Source organism: Papilio polytes, unplaced genomic scaffold, assembly GCF_000836215.1.
Source record: "Papilio polytes unplaced genomic scaffold, Ppol_1.0 DF822845.1, whole genome shotgun sequence".
NCBI classification, from domain to species: domain Eukaryota; kingdom Metazoa; phylum Arthropoda; class Insecta; order Lepidoptera; family Papilionidae; genus Papilio; species Papilio polytes.
Window position 1 is genome coordinate 4,789,568 of NW_013526359.1, and position 20,755 is coordinate 4,810,322.

At 31.0% G+C, this 20,755-nt stretch overlaps 1 protein-coding gene across 2 annotated transcripts in view; it reads left to right on the top strand.

The window, feature by feature from the left end:
* The first annotated feature begins 2,315 nt into the window (after positions 1–2,315).
* LOC106105518 (transcription factor SOX-6) overlaps positions 2,316–20,755 on the top strand; it is a 216,112-nt gene continuing 197,672 nt past the window's right edge. For both annotated transcript variants that reach the window (XM_013285881.1, XM_013285884.1), the window contains exon 1: positions 2,316–2,741. The gene's annotated coding sequence lies outside the window, so the exon portion shown is untranslated. The remainder of the gene's footprint in view (positions 2,742–20,755) is intronic.

Sequence of the window (20,755 nt, forward strand, 5' to 3'; positions counted from 1 at the left end):
ACCATAAATTTGGGAATAACAACATAACGCTTCTAAAACCAAATCCTACTAGCAACTATTTGACAAAAAAAAACAGGAAAGTTAGATTTACCTGTCTCTTTTTGGTTTTTAAATATAATTTTAAAAAGGATCACATAAGTTAAAAGCCTTTTCAATTCGAGGAATACTTGAGCATCCTAATTAATTTTTATTTTTTACCACAACTCGTGTTATAAATGAGGTGTCTCCGTATTTAGGAATATGCGACCATCGTCCGGTTTAAACGGATTCGCGGCTTTTAATCGAAAATTCTATTCTACCTAATTAGCGAATAAAGAATTTAAATCAGTTATTGATTAACGAAAAGATATAAGAATCTTTATGATGAAATATTGATGACGGCTTTATTCGAATATGAGCTGGAATCCGTTATATAGATGCGGATTGGACAAAATATTTTGATACTTAAGATCATAAATTTTAGGGAAATGTTAACAGTTAGTATTTCATGCGTATTTTGAAGTAATAAAATAGTTCTTTATATAATTTTAGAGCGTGATATGATAGGACAGAATTTAAATTTAACGTATATTAAAACGAATAGTAAACGAAAAAATTAAATAAAAAAAATACTCACGTCTTGTGTTCGATAAATTATTACAATAAATTCAATTTGTTTCAACATGGAAAAGCGTAGTTTAGTATAAAGTTTTTTGTCTGATTGCTAATAAACAAGCTACTAGCGACGTCTGCCAGTCTAACAATTACGGTGGACGATGCAATTCAAGATATCTGCAGTAACATCGATGCTTGTATCGTTGAATAACGACCTACGATGTACGGGAAAGGGCCTGTAGGAGTCAACAGCCGGGTGACGATGCACCATTTGGGGCAAGCCTAGTTTTTGCGCCGTGTGCCGCCGCGTACGTGCTTCTGTATTGTATTACAAATTGTAATATTCACCAACTATGGCTCGCGTGATGGATTACTATCGTCTATATTCGACTACCTCACAAGTTTTAGGTATTGGTGCTGTTTACGTTGTGATTATTTCCAGTCGCCATTTTATTTAGTTTATTAAATTATTGTTTAAAGTAAAATAAAATAACGTTTTATCTTCCACCAGAAAAATATGCAAAAATTATTAAATGTGAAGTATTAACACAAAAAAAAATTGTGTTTTGTTTATTTTCAAACCTAAAAGTTCCAGGTTTGAATAAAAAAAATTTATGAAGATGTAAGTTTTCAATATTTAAATATTCATAGATTATGTTAATCATAAAAAAATGTAATTCAGATATAAAAATTTTGTATAATTTCAAATATTAAATTATCAAACATTGAATGCTACAAAATAGTTAAGGTATACTGTTTTATTTATTTGCCTTAAATAAGTACATCAACGCGACTAAGAATAATATAAGTGAGTTTACAATATGAACAATGAACGGCCAAAGGTCGGTATTACTTCTTATGTTTGAATAGTTCAATAACTGTACATGACGATTGTCCACTAGATCCGGCTCTCGTCATAACAATATGTTTGCTCATCGTCTACGCTCTGTATCTATTGAATCGGTAATCAACTGTATATTTTATTATAAACTAACCATATAAAAATCCTGGATTGGAGGCGCGTTAATCGGCCTCTCATCGTCAATTTCTAATGTAAGCGAAGAAAGTAGTTCCATGTTTTTTCGCAATGTGGCAAGGATGTTTTTATTTCTGGCCAGGTTATACCAGCCATTTTTTTAGGTTATTAATAATTTTGTAAATATCTTCATGTTATAAATTAAATGTTGATAATTATAAATGTATTAAAGAAAGATCCATTTCTCGCAGAAAATGTTTGTAAATAATTAAAGAATAAAAATTATATAAGAAACGATCACTAGTATATATTCGTAGCCATATTAGTCATTGATATATATTATTTCACACTACAATATAAGTAAACGTGTAAATAAGAGCTTTTTAACATATTGACTTATTATCTAAAAACCCATTTGTAAAAGAAAAAAAAAAGATTAATGATAAACGAAAAATATCTGCCATCAGTCGAACCGAAACTACCGCAAAATCGTTGAGGTTTTCACCTCTTATAATTAATGCTCAGAGACATGGAACGATCATTGTGTGGTGGCCATTAAAACGATTGGAATTGAAAAAAAATCACACATCTATTAAAGTGATTAGATTCCTAAAGGTAATTTATTGTCAAGCCGTGTAAGCCAGTCGCTGGACTCGGCACAATGCCCGCTAGAGTGAGCTCGATAGATGTCCAGAGTGAGATGGATATAGTGGGCCTTGCAAGGTGATTTCAGTTGCGTCTACGCAAGCTTATGGTTAGGTTGTTACGCACACTAGCGCGTTGATGCGCGCACGGATTCGAAATCGCGATGTCGGAAAAAGTCCGGCATTTACCGGTATCGATTTTCCGGACACAATTTTCCGGATAAACAATCGAATTCGGATGGGAGTGAATGACGCATGGGGGTTAGACTGTCTCTTATGAGTGAAAACTTTTCAGACTAGCTTAATGGAAAACTTTCGCTACAAATCGAGTGGTTACTTGTGAATGAATAGTAAGTTTGAAAGTGTATGTCGTTTCATTAGTATATCGGATAGTCCTTGTGTTGACATGTGGATTGAATGCATCTGTAACGAATGGACAAATAGCTTTATAAAGCCTGTGACTTGTGAGTTTTTATTTTGATTAACTGTGAAGTGCAGTTGCAGCTCAATCTCGTCTGGGCTTAAAGGTGAGTATTTTAACAATACGCACCCGACATTATCTAATGCGAATTTGTAGCAATCGAATATCGAATAAGATTTTTTGTATAACTCCATTCATGTTTATATACAGAAGTTATTGCACAATCTTATAGACTAAGGATATTTCAAATGTTTAATATCTTATTACAATTAGCTAAAGTTACTAAATAATCTATGGAAGGTGAATGACCTAAATGAATGCAAACACTTTTCCATTCAACCGTTCAAAGTACGTTTTAATTACGCGAATCAGCGAAAGCGCGAGACATAAAAATGAAAATAAAAAGTATGTAAAGAAAGTGAAATTCATAAGTTTTGTATAAATAAACCTTTAAAAGGATGGTATTGATAATTAATAAGGAAGGTATTAATAGAAATTACATTATTTTCGTTCGATTGTTTACAACATTCGAATTAATGCGTTACAATCTTTTACGCTTATTCAAACTGATTGAAAACATTTTAAAGATCAAAATTGTTACTGAGTTTTCATAGTTAACGGATAATGTGGAAAGATTTCATTCAAACTAGTTTTTCTTATTGGGATAAAACTTTTTGAAAAGGTAGCATAATATCGAAAAATCTAGTACATTTTATATATCAGTTGTCAACATTATTGAAATAGCTATGAGATAGTTTTTTTTTTTATTAAATATTGCAGTTACTTTTGCGAAACCTGCAAAGTTCGAAAAATAGAAATTTGATTGTTTTTCCTGATCAATTCAGAAATTACTAAAGAATCATTTTCGTTTGTTTATTTAAATTCTTTTTAAAACGCCTTTTGCTAATGTTACTCCGTTTTAACAAAAGTTGCCACAGAGATAGATTTCCTTATGAAAGCTCAGGCTTTTACTAAGTGTTTTAATAAAATTGATAAATAGTACTTTAAATTACATCATAATTTAACAATTCTAAGGAAGTATAATTATATTCAATAACGGCAGGCGTATAATTCTGTTGAAATCCACAGCCTTGTGGCGAAGATACATATCTTGTACGGGATATTGAAGGATTTCTATATTCAATACCTTAATGACGTCGTTTTAACTATTGACGCATTACATAATAAATACACTATAAATGGTAATTAGAATTAAAATTTAAATTGAATTTAACTACCTATTGTCATAATAAGTAGTTATACATTTTGCTAAAACTTATAGATTGCTTTAAAAATAACCTAACGGTAACAAGGTTGCTACATTAGCGATAGCAGAAGGTACCCAAAGGGCCCCCTCCCTGGGGGTACAAAAAAAACATTATAATAATGAGGTACTTATGTACTTTGTTATGTTCTAATAATATCGTTATTCTGGTTTAATTTTATTAATATAGTAAATTCGAAAGTTTGAATGGATGAATGTTTCTTAGCATTTTTAGTATAAATTTCTTAACGGATCTCGTTGACACTCGGTATAGATTTTAAGCATAGTCTGGAAGAACACAGGCTCTTTGCTATAAAGAATATTATGGAAAAACTTATCAAAACAAATTGATATATTGATATGTTGTACATGTTAATAACATTAATCAGAGTAAATAAATAATAACAAAAATGTATTTTGAAGACGATGTTGTAATAGGAAAATTGATATTATAATAATAAAATGTATTGAATAGCTATAATACCACAAAGTTAACATCTACAAAATAATGTTTTGATATCGGTGTAAGTTTGTACAACTTTAACCTGTGCGGTTCTGTGGTTATAATTTATTACAAACCACACCTTTAAGCTACCTATAAGCGAGAAATTTAATGTATTCGAATATTACGATTATTGTAGTTTAATTTATCATTATAGAAGTGTCTAGAAATTGTGAAGAATTAATTCAGCTTAAATATCAATAATATAAAAAAAAAAAACTATTTTTGTGTTTTTTTGGTGTATTTCGTAAAATTTACAAAATGAACCACACTATCCTTATTTTAAACTTATTCAAACTATAAAAATTGCATACTAAAACTTATATTTACTTAATAATGACTAAAACCAATGTAATTATATTTATTAAATGTCGATATTAATGCGTAAAAAATAAATGTATAACAATTAAATTACAACATTACCTCAAATCATTGTCAGACTAGTAAGTCTGAGTACTGAGTACTGCGCGTTGAGTACTGAGCGCGGAGTACTGCGCGTTGAAGTCTTTTACATCGGCCGACGGAATTCTACTTATTTCTCTTCAGTTTTACTTAACATTTTATACTTTAATTTCTATAAACATTATTTTACTTGTGATGACTTTAAGTGTTTTCTCTTTTAACATCCCTCCATGGAAATATTACCTGAATTATTAAAACTTATTTGATAATAAGAAAATGGTTTTAATTTTAAATCAATAATTATTTGAAGTTAATTTTAAATTTACGGAAATTACAATTCACACATACTACTGTCACAAACTTTTTGTTAAACTAAGGTTTAACAAATACTTATTTCTTTAGCTCATATATTAAATTACGAATAGATTGCTTTTAGAATGATACATTAAATCGTTCTTGTAATCAATACAAAATGAATTTCAATATACTTCTCGATTATCGCATGTAACAAAAAGTACACCTTCTGTGCGAAACGGAACGCGAGGGGGCGGCACGCAACGCACCATCGCTTTGTACCTTTTTTATTTAATTTATTCTTTCATTAGCAGGAATGCATCTCGCTTTTTGTAAAATATTAATACAGAACGAGATTTAAATTTACAATCAAAATTACAATTCAATGTTATTTATTGAATCATAATTTTATAAACACTTACAAATAACACTCCTATGTACGGTAAGAAGTTATCTGAAATTTGATATTTCTCCATTTATGGTGTGGCTATAAATTATTATTATGAAATTGTAGATACGATATAAGATTATGTACATTTATAAAAAGCTTTCCGTCGACGCCTACTTAGATCTGTTTCACAGTGTAACCTCATGATGTAGACATTTAATAATTTCTAATTAATAATACAAAAATGTAAACTGGGTATTTATAGTTTTTCATAAATATGCCTGTTGTTATTCCGTAATTTTATACCTTGAATTATTGACACACGATGTTTTCAGTTGAAATTCTTTTGAACTAAAACGTATCCACATAGAGTTGTATGTACACTTTTGATCTTTGATCAGTTATTTGATATAATTAAACAGTTATTTTTTTTAAGAAAATCAAAAGGAGCAATCTTTGTTACCTTCTGATTACAATATGGGTGACTAATATACATTAAAGTCGCTAGTGTATTTTATAAAGGGTATTTTTTATTACACTGTTTCTTACTTTGTTCCCAAAGAACTTGACTGTAATTATTAAAATATTATCTTCTTCACTTGTAATTCGTTGTAAATATTGTTTAACTAACAATTTCGCATTCTTACATACAAGTTCTTATTGCACACTAAAACAATTTCGTGTTTCTTTTATTTATCTTACGACTTCACTGACCTTTTGTTTTGGCTTCTTCATTTGTTTTGTGATTTTTTACTGGGTTTTATTCCATTGTTAAATGGCGTCTGAGCGCATTATATTAACATTGCTTGATATAAAATATTTATGTTCATTAAAATTATCTTCAAGAAACGTGACTTAATTGTATTGAAAAATTTAAATTTGAAGGCACTTTAAATGTGTAATTTGACTAGTCGCCAAATAACGGTAACATAAAAATTAAAAATTATTAAAGCAAAAAAGAATAATAGTCAATAGAATTTTGTAATCAAGTTGTATTAAAACAGCTTCTTCCTTGATCAATAAAAACATTTAATTTTAGAAACATTGATAGCTATAAATGAGCACTTAGCTGAGTAAAGGCCTTATCCATTCAGCGTAGCAAACACAATAAAAAAAATATTCATAATTTTATATTTACTAACGTGTGTATGTATATAATTTTTTTTTTCTTTTTTTGTGTATCTTTGTAACAATCTTACGTTAATCAGATCTGTTTTCAACTGTGTAATTAATTATATAGTGTTTGCTTTATGAATGGATTAAATGATTATTATTATTATTATTATTATTAATATTAAATACATTTTTAAAATTTAAATTAAAACAAAAGTCTTGTGTTACTATTTTTTATAATGAATGAACCAGCGCTTGACCGTCATCCCATAATGTTAAGTAGAACTATAAATATTCACAATAAATATATATATAATATAATAAAATAGTAATAATCTACTAATACTATAATTTGATATTCAATACGTTTGCTTGTCGAGGCAATAAAATCACATTTGAGTACACCACAATAATATTTATGTCCCCTTTCCCTAATCACGAGGCAATTTCATAATATTATACGTTTAATAAGCATTAGTTATATTTAAATATTTCTATAAAAGCTATTATTAATGTACCTGTTATATTGTCATGAGTTCCGACCTTTCACCTGCAAGCATACTGCTTCGACGTTTCCATAATGCCAGGTGCACAGAGATAAGAAAGCGAAGCGAAAACGGAACCCACAGTTCACCCACATTGATTGGTTTACTCAAGTTAACCTCAGATTCAAGGCACACAGAGCAAAGGACTATTCTCTGGCTGACGGTTTCGATGATCTTTTCTTAAAACAAACCGCTGCCTTTTGTGTTCTGCCGTATCGTGTTTGTTTCATAATTTTTCGCTTTTAGATGGTTTCGCTTTCGTTGTGCGCTAGAGGCTTAAACGTTTGACCGCAACATCGTAATGACAGGGCGTGCGACCGCGGCTGCAGTTTTAAAATATTTTAAAGAAGCGATCATGTCAGTGTTATTAATTGGATGCTGTTTAAAGTTTTATTAATAAATCATAGGATAAATTAAAATTACATTTCTTTAAGCAAATTTAGTTAATATGTATGTGACAATAAAATTATATTATTGTGTATGGGAATGAATATAATAAATCCTACCGTTAAATGTAATAAGTTATGTTCCATTTAAAAATCGAGATTTATTGAAAAGAATACAGTCCTTGATACAACAAAGTTTGTAATCTTAATTAAATTAATTATTCTATAAATAACACCTACAAGGAAAGATAGAATAACTTTTTGGTACTCGTCTTTGCCAATGTCAACCACAATACGAATTTACGAGACATATATTCGATAAAATTTTAATTATTTATACATTTTGGGACTATATAGAACAAAGAAAAGATCTCTCGTTAAATATTATCTGTATAATTAACAATATTTATAATATGCTTAACTTATATTATAATAAGTTTGAAAGTCAATTAACCTTCGTTTTAAACACCTTTAAATAATTACTCTAATTTATAGTACAGTGATTAAAATATACATAAGTTCCTTTATGTATAATACATATACATTTTTAAACAATTTTTAAGACAAAATAAATTTTCAGCAGTTATGAGATCAGGGGCCACAGCTGTTTTCTTAAAATTGCATAATATAATACCAATACGACTTAGGGTCCTTCAAGAAGCGAGCCTACAATTTCCTCAAAGGCCGGTAACGCATCTGTAGTTCCTCTGGTGTTGCGGATGTCCATGAGCATCGTTGCCCGCCTTTGTGTTTCCGCCGCTCGTTTGCCCCCTTCTCATATAAAAAAAGTATATATTTTTATGCAAACACTATTCAATGCAACAATAATTAGTAGCTTATAAGTTATTACTTACTTATTACTTGTTGGTTATTACCAACAAGTAATAATAACAATTGAATGCATAGTCATTAAACAATAGCATTCTTATTCAAATTGTACGAGAATATATTAACGCCAGCAGCTAAGGTATAAACAAGAACATTACTAAAGTTAATTGCAATTCTATGTCTTCTTCATTTGCACATTCATACGTATGTACAGTCGCGGAATTTCTCGGTGTTATACTTACAGAACTATTGCGTTGTTGTAACGGGACAAACACTTCTTATAAATACTCAATTACGAGCCGTTACTTCGTTATTATTACCGGATTGGGAGGCCACCGAGCTCTTAGATCGCTTCGGTGGACGCTCCATGGACTAGGAGGACTAGGCACAAGGGCCTCCGAGAGGGGACCTCGGCTTGGGCTGTCACTCAATACACGTTTAGCATTCCGATTCAAGGGTGCCTTAGAGTGTCGAACCTCGGCTTGATCGGTTGCTGCTATCTGGTTACTAACCACTGCCAGAGACGCTTAAAAGTTGCGTCTAATGCGTACGGAAGGGTTTACGTACCAACGCTGCCAAATTCCCTGATTGTACAATCTTGATTCGAGGTATTACAATAACAGAAAAGTTAAACTTCGCAATGAAATTAAACTCAACCCTTTAAGGAAAATTCAACACAATTGTTAGTCAAATACAATGCACCTATGGCTATTGTAATGTAGAATACTCTATTGTTACAAAATTTAAGGATTTTTATTGTTTATGAATGAAGAGTCAAATGACATCATATTTAATTAAATTGTTAGCAAGTTGCGAGTATACTTGTTTATTGTTTTATCATGTAACAAGTTTTATATATAATAATATGCAACAATGTAATAGTTGTAATTCAATATATATATGACATAAAATAATCATGCCAAGTAAGTCCATAAGATTATATTTTCAAGTATTTATTTTATACTGAAATCTACTTTTTAATAACTATGTCAATAATTACAAGAATCATAATAAATGTGTCAGTTATGGCATTCCAAAATATTTAAACAAAATTAATTACACTTAAGTACCAAATCAAGTATTGCACTACTAGTACTATGATTTTAATCATGTAAACAGTGACTGCGCTATTAACTCACTAAATATCTATTACATGCAGGGAGTTTAAGTCGCGGTTAGATTGTGCAAAATAGGTCGTTAATTTTGACCTCCAGTGATCCAAAAAACCTCAAACATAAACAATTAATTTTGAAAATTACTTCAGCATTGAATTATTTTCTATAATTATAACATTACTAGCTTTCGCCCTACCTGCGTGGAATTAAAAAATGGAAGTCTATGAATTCTTCCAGACTATCCTCTACATCTATGTCAAATTTTATCGAGAACTATTTAGCAGTTTAGGCTACAAACTAACAAACATCCATCTCAACTTTCGCATTTATAATATTTGTAAGATTGTATATATTTTTTATTGATAGACAATCGTAAAGATTCATCTTACAATACCGCCGATGTCGATCTTCGCCAACATACCATATCCATCATAGTCAATAAGAAAAATAAGAATTACCCCTTTTTTCCACCGCAATCGACTAGAAAGATAAGGAATAGATGAAACTACCGTTGGTAGTGTTAGTTTATAAGCCTCGTCTAAGGTAGACGCTGACGTACCAGTTTTTAGAGGTCCTCGCATCAACACCATATATGGTGGTCCTCGAGCGGTTTTCTTGCAAGAGAAGCTTGATTGTCGGCCGCGGTTGACGTGAAATGTATGTGCTATGGATGAGGTCTTCAATGGCTCAGCTTTTTTGTCACTGAAAGACGATTCTTCCTGTTTAAAGTGTTTCGTTTGTGGCCTATTGTATTTATGAACGTGTCTAGGACTAGTGTATAAACAATAGATATTTTTGATCATGTAAACACTACTTTTATGTTTAAAACAGTAATAAATGTAGAATATGCTACTCAGTCATTATGATGATTTATATTGGTGAAAGAATTCTTGAAATCGACGAAGTAGTTTTTTTATTTATTCATTACATACCAAACCAATTGGAGTTTGTAGCCTAACTGGTTGAAAGGATTTTGATGAAATTTGGTATAGATTTAGTTATTCAGTTTTGTTTTTTTTTTAATTCCACGTGGACGAAGTCGCGGTCGAAAGCTAATAATGTTATAAGAGGAAAACATTAGAAACTATTCAACAATATCGAAACAACTGAAATGTCAGATCGCTTCCTGCAATTAACATGCGACCATTAATAAGCCAAGTTAAATGCCGGTCTGTTATTGACGCGTTTCCTCTCGCAGATAATGCAACAACAAGACGCTTTATGTCCCGCACATTACCTTAGTTACATCTTCTATATATCTTTTATACATTTAATAAAAATGTAGTGTCTATTTCAAATATCAAAAGAAAAATATGCATTTGAAAAATTTTTGTCTGTCTATCGGTCCGCAAGCCATTTGTTCCGGGAAATCTCCGAAACGGCTAGGCGATTTCGGCCGGACTTTCAATGAAGGATAGCTGACATGGACGGGCATAATATAGGCTCCTTTTTTTTAAATGTTGCCCTGTCAAAATGGCGTAACGGGTGGCCCAAATTGGCGCTAACGAAGTTTGCGGGCGACAGCTCGTTGTTACATACGATTTGATCTTTCTTAATGGCAAAGCTAAAGAATTCAAGACTAAGTCATTTTCACAAGTAATGTTTTGAGGTCCTTGTTGAAATGCAAATCAGTAAGTTATTTACAGTTGTGGTCTAGATATATTGTAGGTCTTTATACTAAGATAGCGTTCAGATAGGAAGCTTGTATTGATAACCTTGTTTATTATCTGTGCTCTAGGGATATCGAATGACGATAAAATACACCTCTGTCTAATTAAGAACGTCTTTAAATTCAGTAAAGTAGATTACAATTTAATGTTTAAATCTTTACTAAAAAATAAATACTAATGTCAAAAAATACACGAGAAAAGCGCTAGTACTAAATATAATTAGATTGCTTTCGCCCGCGACTCCCTCCGCGCAGAATTAAACAAAAACGTATTAAAAACCCGTGTATTTTTTCAGACTATCCTCTACATCTATGCCAAATTACAACGATATCCGATCACCAGTTTAGGCTACAAGCTCTAGTAAACATACATCCATCCAAACTTTTGTATTTATATATAGTAAGATTATTTTTTACTAAATCAAAATTTTTATATTCTAACCGAAATAATTGACGTCAATAGTATCAACTTCCAGGTATTTAAACTGCGTTTTTGTGCCAATTTTATGTTTAAATTAGTATTTAGAGTGTAGATAAATTTGAAAATATTCTTTGAAATTATTTTTAATTTACATTGACGTCATACCGACGCTTTTAATTAATTTTTATTGTTAGGAACTTTTCGTTGTTTTCATTAGTTGACATATAATCGAAACTGGAAAACTACCTTGGAAATAAAGACATTTTTATTATACTTTAAATAGTTTTTACATCAAGCAAAACACTATTATTAAATAAAACAGAATATGTTGTTTTTTGTGCAAAGTTTAGGCTGTCGTAACAAAATTTTTAGTGTTCACATTGGTCACACTATGACTCTCACGTAAACGTATCGTATGTTTGAAACGCAGACTAGACAAATCTTAAAACATTAAAACGGTTGATTACGACTTATCAATCAACCAAAATCTACGGTCCTCTGTCTAATGCTATTTTCAAATTCACACAGAAATGAGTATTTATTTATCAAAATAATGTGTAGATCGCAAAATTGTGACTTAAGATAATCTATGCAGGTGCTATCATTAGTTAAATTAAAAAAAACAACTTTGTCATAAATTGCACTCAACATTGCGTGTATACAATTTTATATATCCTTGCATATAATTGTTCCAGCATACTTTAATAAAATTCTAGTTTATAGACGTTAGACCTTTAGAGAAACTCGACGGACCAGTCGTGACTAAGTAAATAAAATGTTTTGTGTGTTTACAACATGAGTGGATATTCCTCGTAATAGCTTATAATGGTCTATTGTGTGAGGAACAATAAGGAAAATATAATAATAGTTCTGGCACTATGTTATATTGCTGTGTAATTATTTGCATGCTACGGAAATATAACATCAACGTGACTGTCGATATAACATGTGCTAAACAATATTATTCGTTCTATAAAATCTAATTTTATTTACTTCTATATCTATCTATACGATATAATAAGAATGTCTGTGTGTAATATAAAAAACACAGTTTACAAAAATCTAAAAAATACAATTTATAAACTTGCTACTGTCTATCTTTTCTTAAGTCTATGTTAGTCTCCAAAACGCTTGAATCGATTTTGGTACTTTTATCTGAATATTCAATTCATTAAAAAAAACTATTAACTATGTGCATTTTTAGGATAGTGACAAGTTTAATATTAAGGTGGTAATCCACTGATGTGATTCAACTAAAATACATGAGTCCATTCTAAGAAATAATGAGGTCCAATAATAAGTTAATCGCCACTGACGCTGATAAATGGCGCCTAAGTGCGAAGCTATTTCTTGCGTTAGGTTTGTTGGTAACTGTATACGCAATCTAACATAACTTAGAGTGATTTTCATTCAATCGCCAGGCTTGATGCCGACAAACGCATAGTGTTAATGCGACCCAATACTGGATGACGAATAGTTGAAACAGTAGAGGTGAATTAGGTAATAGTGGTTATGCTTTATTTTAGTCCTTTCCTAATTTTGATTTTTATTCTCAGGTTAGAGCATTGATGGTGCAGTTCTTAAGCGTTTGATCGGATATTACATATGTATGTCGGAGTGACGATCGGTTTGGAGAATTCTATTACGAAAGCAGATCATGTACACGGTAACGAATTATCCATTGTAGGCGTGCGTATGGAGATAATAAAATATCCGACGTTCCTACGGTGAAAATGACATTAAGCAATCCGCACATATCGCCGAAGAAATTCAAAGAAGTGTGTCAGCTAACTCGCATTAGGTCACAATGACTATGACTTCGTTATCCTTAATTTAGGGTAAGCTCCGATCCCCGCAACGATGACGTAACTATATATTACTATGAGCTATTTAGAATAGAATTATAATGGCTTTTTTATTCGAAGTTGCGAAATACAACGACCACATCAAACCAAATGTTGTACTATAAAATTAACAAACACTAACAAATAAGTAGTACAATAATTTGTGTAATAAACCTCAAATCCCATATTTGTAATGACATCAAATGTTAAGTACGCTACACAAATAGCTTACCAATTCTCAAGTTAAAGTAAAGTCAAGTTACAACAAGATAGAGAAGGTAAGTTATTTTGTAGGATTTTAAAATTTACTACCAATTTCGATTATACAAAATTTTGTAAAAACAGATTTTATATACCACTAGCTGTTGCCCGCGACTTCGTCTGCGTATTAATAAGAAAAAAGAGTAACCTATAATCTTATGTCACCTACCCTTCATTGAAAGTCCTGTGGAAATGGGCCCATCCGTTTCGGAGATTACAAGGAACTAACGCGGCTTGCAGACAGACAGACAAAAATTTTTTTAAATGCGATTTTCGTTGTCTGCAACGCAAATACATCATCTTCCAGAAATCTGGAATTTTTCTTTTGATATTACAACATGATATTTCGTTCCTTGTAATAATTGGATAAAACATTTGAAGAGTAAGGTACTAAACTTTACGTTTTGTCTTTTTAAATATTGATAGTCAATAGCTTGATGTGGAAAAAATTTAATTGTCTGCAAATTAGTTTTTTCTTTTAATACGTAGTTTTAACACTTGATCATCGTAACGGACCCACTGAAGTACCCCATTCAAACTTTTTTATAAAGCATTTGTCATAATCATACAAAGGTATTGACGCAAGCAGTTTCGAATTATTTCGTCACGCTCATTATAAACGATAACATAGTCGATAAAATTTTAATAATTATAAGTGCAAAATGTAGTTTTTGGATTGAAATTTTTGAAATTCATTTTAGTGCAGATATATTTTTAATTTAACTAGCTTTCGCTCGCGACTCCAACCACGTGAAATTAAAAAAAAAAACTGAGTAGCCTATGTATTCTTCCAAACTATCCTCTACGTCTATACCAAATTTAATCGAAATGCGTTCAGACGTTTAGGCTACAAACTCTACCAAACATCCATCTAAACTTTCGCATTTATAACATTTATTCAGTTTAATAAGAGAAGTTACAGTGCTGTGTTAGATGTAACGTAACCTAACACATACATATGTATACTTACACTACATACTTTCATATATTATGTACAAGCCGGTACACCGTCCATCACTGACAAACTGAGTGACGTTTTATTTACACGCAGTAGGGCGTCTGTGCAATAATTAATATTACAATGGTGTAATATACGAGCTCCTTAGTCTAAGTAATTTCGTGTAAATCCATTCTGGCAATGCTCCACATATGCCATAGGATTGAAAGACACATCATTTAAAAGTTAATTAAGTCTTCAGTAAGATAAATATTCTATTACCAATTTGATTTATTGGAAATCTTTATTAAATAATTTTTAATGTAATATTTTAATCTACATTAACATTAAAAGAAACTTTTTTGTTAATTGTTTTTTAGTTATTTAAATAACATTTTTATAAACGTATTTTAGTTGTATTTTTGTCAATAATATGTGTAAGTATAAATGAAAGAAATATAAACAACTCAAGTATCTTAGTCGTATTGGTTTTCGTCGAAAAGTTTCTACTTTATATCTAATCTTTACTTATCTATTACAAATTTTCTTCAAGTATTCAAGTAAGGTATGCGGTGATCAAATAAATTCCTATCCAACTATTGTATTCTTAAGCAGATGTAACAAGAAAATGAGTACAAGAATCTGTGCAGTGGTAACCCGTGGGAAACAATGGCTCAATCGCGCACCTGTCGACTCATCACATGCCCGCACTCGGCTACCGGCATCACTATTACATTCGTATAAATTGCATCTGTACACGACTGTACCAATAGGTACAAGTACAAAGAATAGTACTGATTTTACATAGTACAATCTATTATCCAATTACCCTGTAAGTTCTCGTAGGTATAGTATGTACAAATGTAAAAATACGTTAGTATTATTTTGTAGGGTCGCATATTTCTTATTTTATTATCTGTTGCGATGTATCAACAATCTAGGTATCTAGACATTTCAATCTGTAGTCTTTTCTTCAAAGGGACTATCATGAATATTTGAGCTAAAATTGCTTGAATATATTCGTAACGTCATCGATAAAATTTGTATGTAAACTGCAAATGCAATACAAATTTTATCGAAGACGTTGTGAAAATATTCTCACGAATATTCATGATGAGCCTTTTTAGTATATTTCTTTGTTTACATATTAGAAAACTAAAGAGTATTCTGAATGTTCAATGATATACGAAGTGAACCAATCACTTGTGTGGATACATGAACATTTTAACTATTTACTGTCACAACCAACGTTCCCACATTTACAGCGTACCATTTTAACGAAAATGCTCATCAAAAATCACCTACGTTTTAAGTTTCATAGCTCTAAACTACAAGGTTTCTTTCATTTTATAACTATACTATATAATTGTTAAATCACAGCTTAAAGATTTTGTCCGTCGCGTCTCGCCTTAGTTTATGGTTTTATGTGTGTTGTAAAGAAAAAATCTCACGTAGCTTTGATTTAATTAATGGATGAAGCTATTAATTAGAACGATTTTATGTTTAAAACCAACTGTAAAAGAAGATTAAAAAAATATTTGCGCAAGTCATTCAGATATTGCTATGGTCGGTCGTCGATGAATTTGGTTTTCTAAACAGTTCCGATGTTTGAATAACAAAATAAACTAATAAATTGTTAACGGAACATAAGTTATCTTACGTACGTAATTAACACTTCCTTGTAATGTTTGTTGAAAGTAATATGTAAATTATTAGAAACGTTGAATTTTTCTGATTACCATTAACCTCTATACTATAATAAACAATTATTGACAATTTTATTGTGATGTAAGATTACCTAAATTAATTTGAATTTTATATTAGAAATTAATTTAAATACCAATTTAAAATTAAACTTCGACTAAGTGTAAATGTACTTATGTAGTAAATTTTATAAATTCTTAGAGAAAAAAGTTCTTAAACAACTTACAGTTATTTCTTCACTTGTTAGTACAAAAGTGTCTCTTATAACTGTTTATGGAAAATAAAGTAATTTAGATACACATTACAGTAAAAAATAAAATTCCCAACAGCGTCCAAATTAATTTAATATTTCAACATCATGTTAAAACCGAAAAAGAAATATAAAACAAGAGTAATATAGTTATGACTGTAATATTACTCAATCTGAGAGACAAGCGATAAAAATGATACGATATTGAGCCACGGTTAAAAACGACAACCGTCAAACGACTAGCGTGGGCGCAAAAGACTTGCCGCTATTTCTACGAGTACAGTTCGCGACATAAGAGTTGGTGGGAACAGAAGCGAGAATTCGATTTTGTAAAGCATTGTATTTGTCTATCACATACGCTAATTAGATTGTTAAATTTATTACGATGAATATGTCTATAATGTCTGTTTTGCCTATTGGCATAGGCCCTCTCTGTTCAATGCCACAAATAAATCTTAAAAAACTCAACTGCCATGAGGACTCCTAAAACGTCTCCAGTTAAGAACACTGTGGGAAAGAGAGAACGCTATACGAAATGTTACCTAACTTGTAAGTCTTACCTTGCACCAAAGCAGCGTACTGTACCTCCGTCCGCCACAGAGGCGTAAAAACAATCAATTGTAACATGATACGTTCGATGATTTATACGTAATGAAATGTGGCTGATAACGCCTAAAGAATATAATAACGAATATATTCTCACATGAATGGCTTTCGGTAGATCGATTTGATGATATTTGTCGTGTCAAATACGCTAGAACGCGCAGTTGAATTTTAATATTTTCACTAGATTTCGGCCGTATGATATTAAAAAAAAGTAAGTAGCCTATGTGTTCTTCCAGACTATCTTCTACCTCTATCTCAAATTTCATCAAGATCCCTTCAGCAGTTTAGGCTAGAAACTCTAACAAACATCCATCCATCTTTTATAATATCAGTACTCGTATGATTTATAATTTTAATTTCTAACCCGAAAAAATACGATTGCTTGAACTCATGAAACTTTATTGTATACAAAATTATGAATAAAAAACCGTTCGTCTATTTTGTCTTTGTACAATTACGAAATAAAATGTCAGTGTAACCAATTACGATGACCTCTCATCGAGTGCATCTAAGAAATAAGCTGCATTTATCGGCAGCTGAACAGAGCTTTCCGATTCCTAGAAACGGAAACAATAATGGAATTGATTGCGGACTCAATGAAGGGACCTCGCCAGATAAACAAGATGATTATCATCAATAAACAATACTATTTTAAAGCTCGACCATTTGATTGCTTTAGATTTTATTGTCTGACCAACTTAATAGGACAATATATGTGTTTGTGATCTGTCTAATTTTAACAAAAAAAAAATGAAAACAATTATGTATTTGTCCGGTCGGATGTAAAATAAGGAACGCTAGCAAACTTCTTAGTCTGGATCTGTTACACAGAAGAAAATGGCCACTAAGATGTCAGCTAGTGTGGTTTCAGTATGAGAAAAACTTTATTAAGATTATTGAAGGAACTTCTGCATGTCTCGGAATAACTATGGCATTATGTTCGTGTGTTTAGTATTTTTACAGTCCCGTACGAGTTTCTATTCTAGGCAATAAGAGAGTACTTTAACCATGCGTAATGCGTGCACTGATGAAGGAAGCCTAGCTTGGAGGTAAATTGTCGGATCATTTACAATGATAACGGTCAGTGCACCTGCTCACAAACAGGGTAATTTGGACAATCTGCCAGATGGTGATTTGTTTTTACAGATTGTACGGGACTAGCAATTGTTTTATGCTTGTTGTAATACTTGTATAAAGGTGCATAAAATGTTACGAATCATTTATGAAGTAACTACGTCACGTGTACATTACCCGCGTAATACTACGTGGGTGCAGTCAACCTTACAACCCGTAACGTTGGTCAGTACCTAAACTTATAACCCTTATAAAATATAGATATCCCTTTCATTGTTTTTTGTGAAAATAGAGACAAAAATGTTTGTTTCGTAAGTTACTTATGTTTCTTCAACTTTTACGGGTAAGTGATGGTTAGTCTATAGAACAATTAGTACTCTCGGTACATTTGAAATGCTTTATATTGATTATGGAAGAACATATGCTACTTAGTAAGTGTTTTTTCAATTCCTTGCGGACATAGTCGCAGGAAAAACCTAGTTTAAAAAACTGCTAAGTAATTTGTATAGCTTACAGTTAAATAGCAGTTTACTGTTATCCTTACCAACCTGAAATAATGCATCATTGTAACATCCTATTCAAGTGTGTAACGTTACTTGCGGTACCCACTTTATAATGACCTGTAATAAAGTTTATGTTTATATCTACAATGGAGGTCAAATTACTCTGGGCCTTAACACGTTCCCTACATCTAGCGTGCATTAAAAATGCATTCGCATAAATATTGGCAGTGTCAGTGTTAAGTCGAGTTATTGCAGAATATTAAGAATTCTGAAAAAAAAAATAGTTTCTTTTATGAAGTATCTTATCAAACCAGCTTTTATGTATTTTAATACATTATTGTCATTAAAAAGTAGTTTTTATAAATAATTAAATGCCGACTGTGTCAATTGGTAGTTACACTTCTAGTCTTAATATCGTGTTACTAATACATACGAATGTTTAGATGTATGGATGGATTGTTTATTAAAAGGTATCTTCAGAACATAATCTACTGAGTTTCAAATTTTAGTCCGAGCGGTTGGAATCGCGGGCGAAAGCTTGTATGTTTTTAATTTTATGTAAATTCTAATGTGAAAAGTTGGATACCTCATTAACCTGCAGCAATTATTAATGAGTATCGAGTGTGATCTCTAAGGTTATAAAGCATAGATAACGTAAAGAGTAAAGTAAATTAATGTATAAATAAGGTTGCCTGTAGACTTTATTGCTCTGAAGAAAAATCTCACGGATTTTTTCTATATTTCAAATGGTCGATTGAAGTACATAATGATATCGAAGCGCCTATTGTTGTGAAATGTTTGTTGGTCGATCGTATTTTATAAATTTGTATACGTTTCTTTACTTTAAAATTGAATACGTTACCAATAAAGCGTTGATCTTCATGTCAAATAACCGATACTTTATCGTAGAATTACCCTACATTTGTATATGTTGTAGTTACGATTATGTCAGAGTTTGAAGATGAAAATATATAAGGCAGTGGAATTCTACCTTTATATTAAAGTTCTTCTCTGCCGCCTTCTGTTACTTATTAAGATTATTTGTGAAAACGATTTCGTATAACAAACGGTACGAAAACGTAAGTATTAGAATATATACAGCGCATCTACGGGATGTGAAGAACAACACCAAATCTCATGTCAATTTTGTCGTTGCGTACTGACGTTCGCTACTGACACGTAATTATTCGTGATAGATACTCAGACAATGTTCCCAAGCGTGTAACAATTCCGTAACAGGTTGATTTGCAATTTATTATGTGTTTTAGAAAAAAATAGCTCATTTGTCAACAAAGTTCTGCGGAACTTTTTTATAAATACATTATATAAATATACTTATTACATTAAATACTGGCAGGCTTGTAAATTGATTTGAAAAACCGTTGTACCTAATTTATTATGGACATTTATAATTAAAAAACAATAAATGTAATCGATTTGTCAATAATACATAGTATCTGTATATATTTTAACCAACATTATTTCATTTATTGTACAAATAGTAAGAAATATTATATATTTTTTTATATTTTAGTTAATCCCTAAAGTTCAATTTGTAATTTCTATTCATAGATGTCGTACTAAATTGAATTATTGTGTGAAAAATTACCCACAACACGTTGTAAGGCCAAAGATCATTGGTGACTTTATAAAATGTATTTTGTCATGGGACTTATCTGAGATAAAGATCAAATGACATTTGTGGGAGACAAATATAACTTAAAAATAGATACAACGATGTATTCGATATCAGAATACGCTCCAAGATCGATGTTTACGGTTCTTTAATTGACAATCGACGACGAATAAAATCGATTCGTTTTTATATAAATTTTTCGCCTCAAGAAAGTTTAAGCATAAGTCTAACTACATTTTAGGTGTAGCACAGAATTAATTTGTTTTCGGCGTTACGATTTGATTATTTGTATTTCTTATGTTTTCTTAACTTAGAATTACAAAGCGTTTTTATGTTAACAGTACATAGGTTTGTCTAAAAGTTGTTTAAGTTGATAAC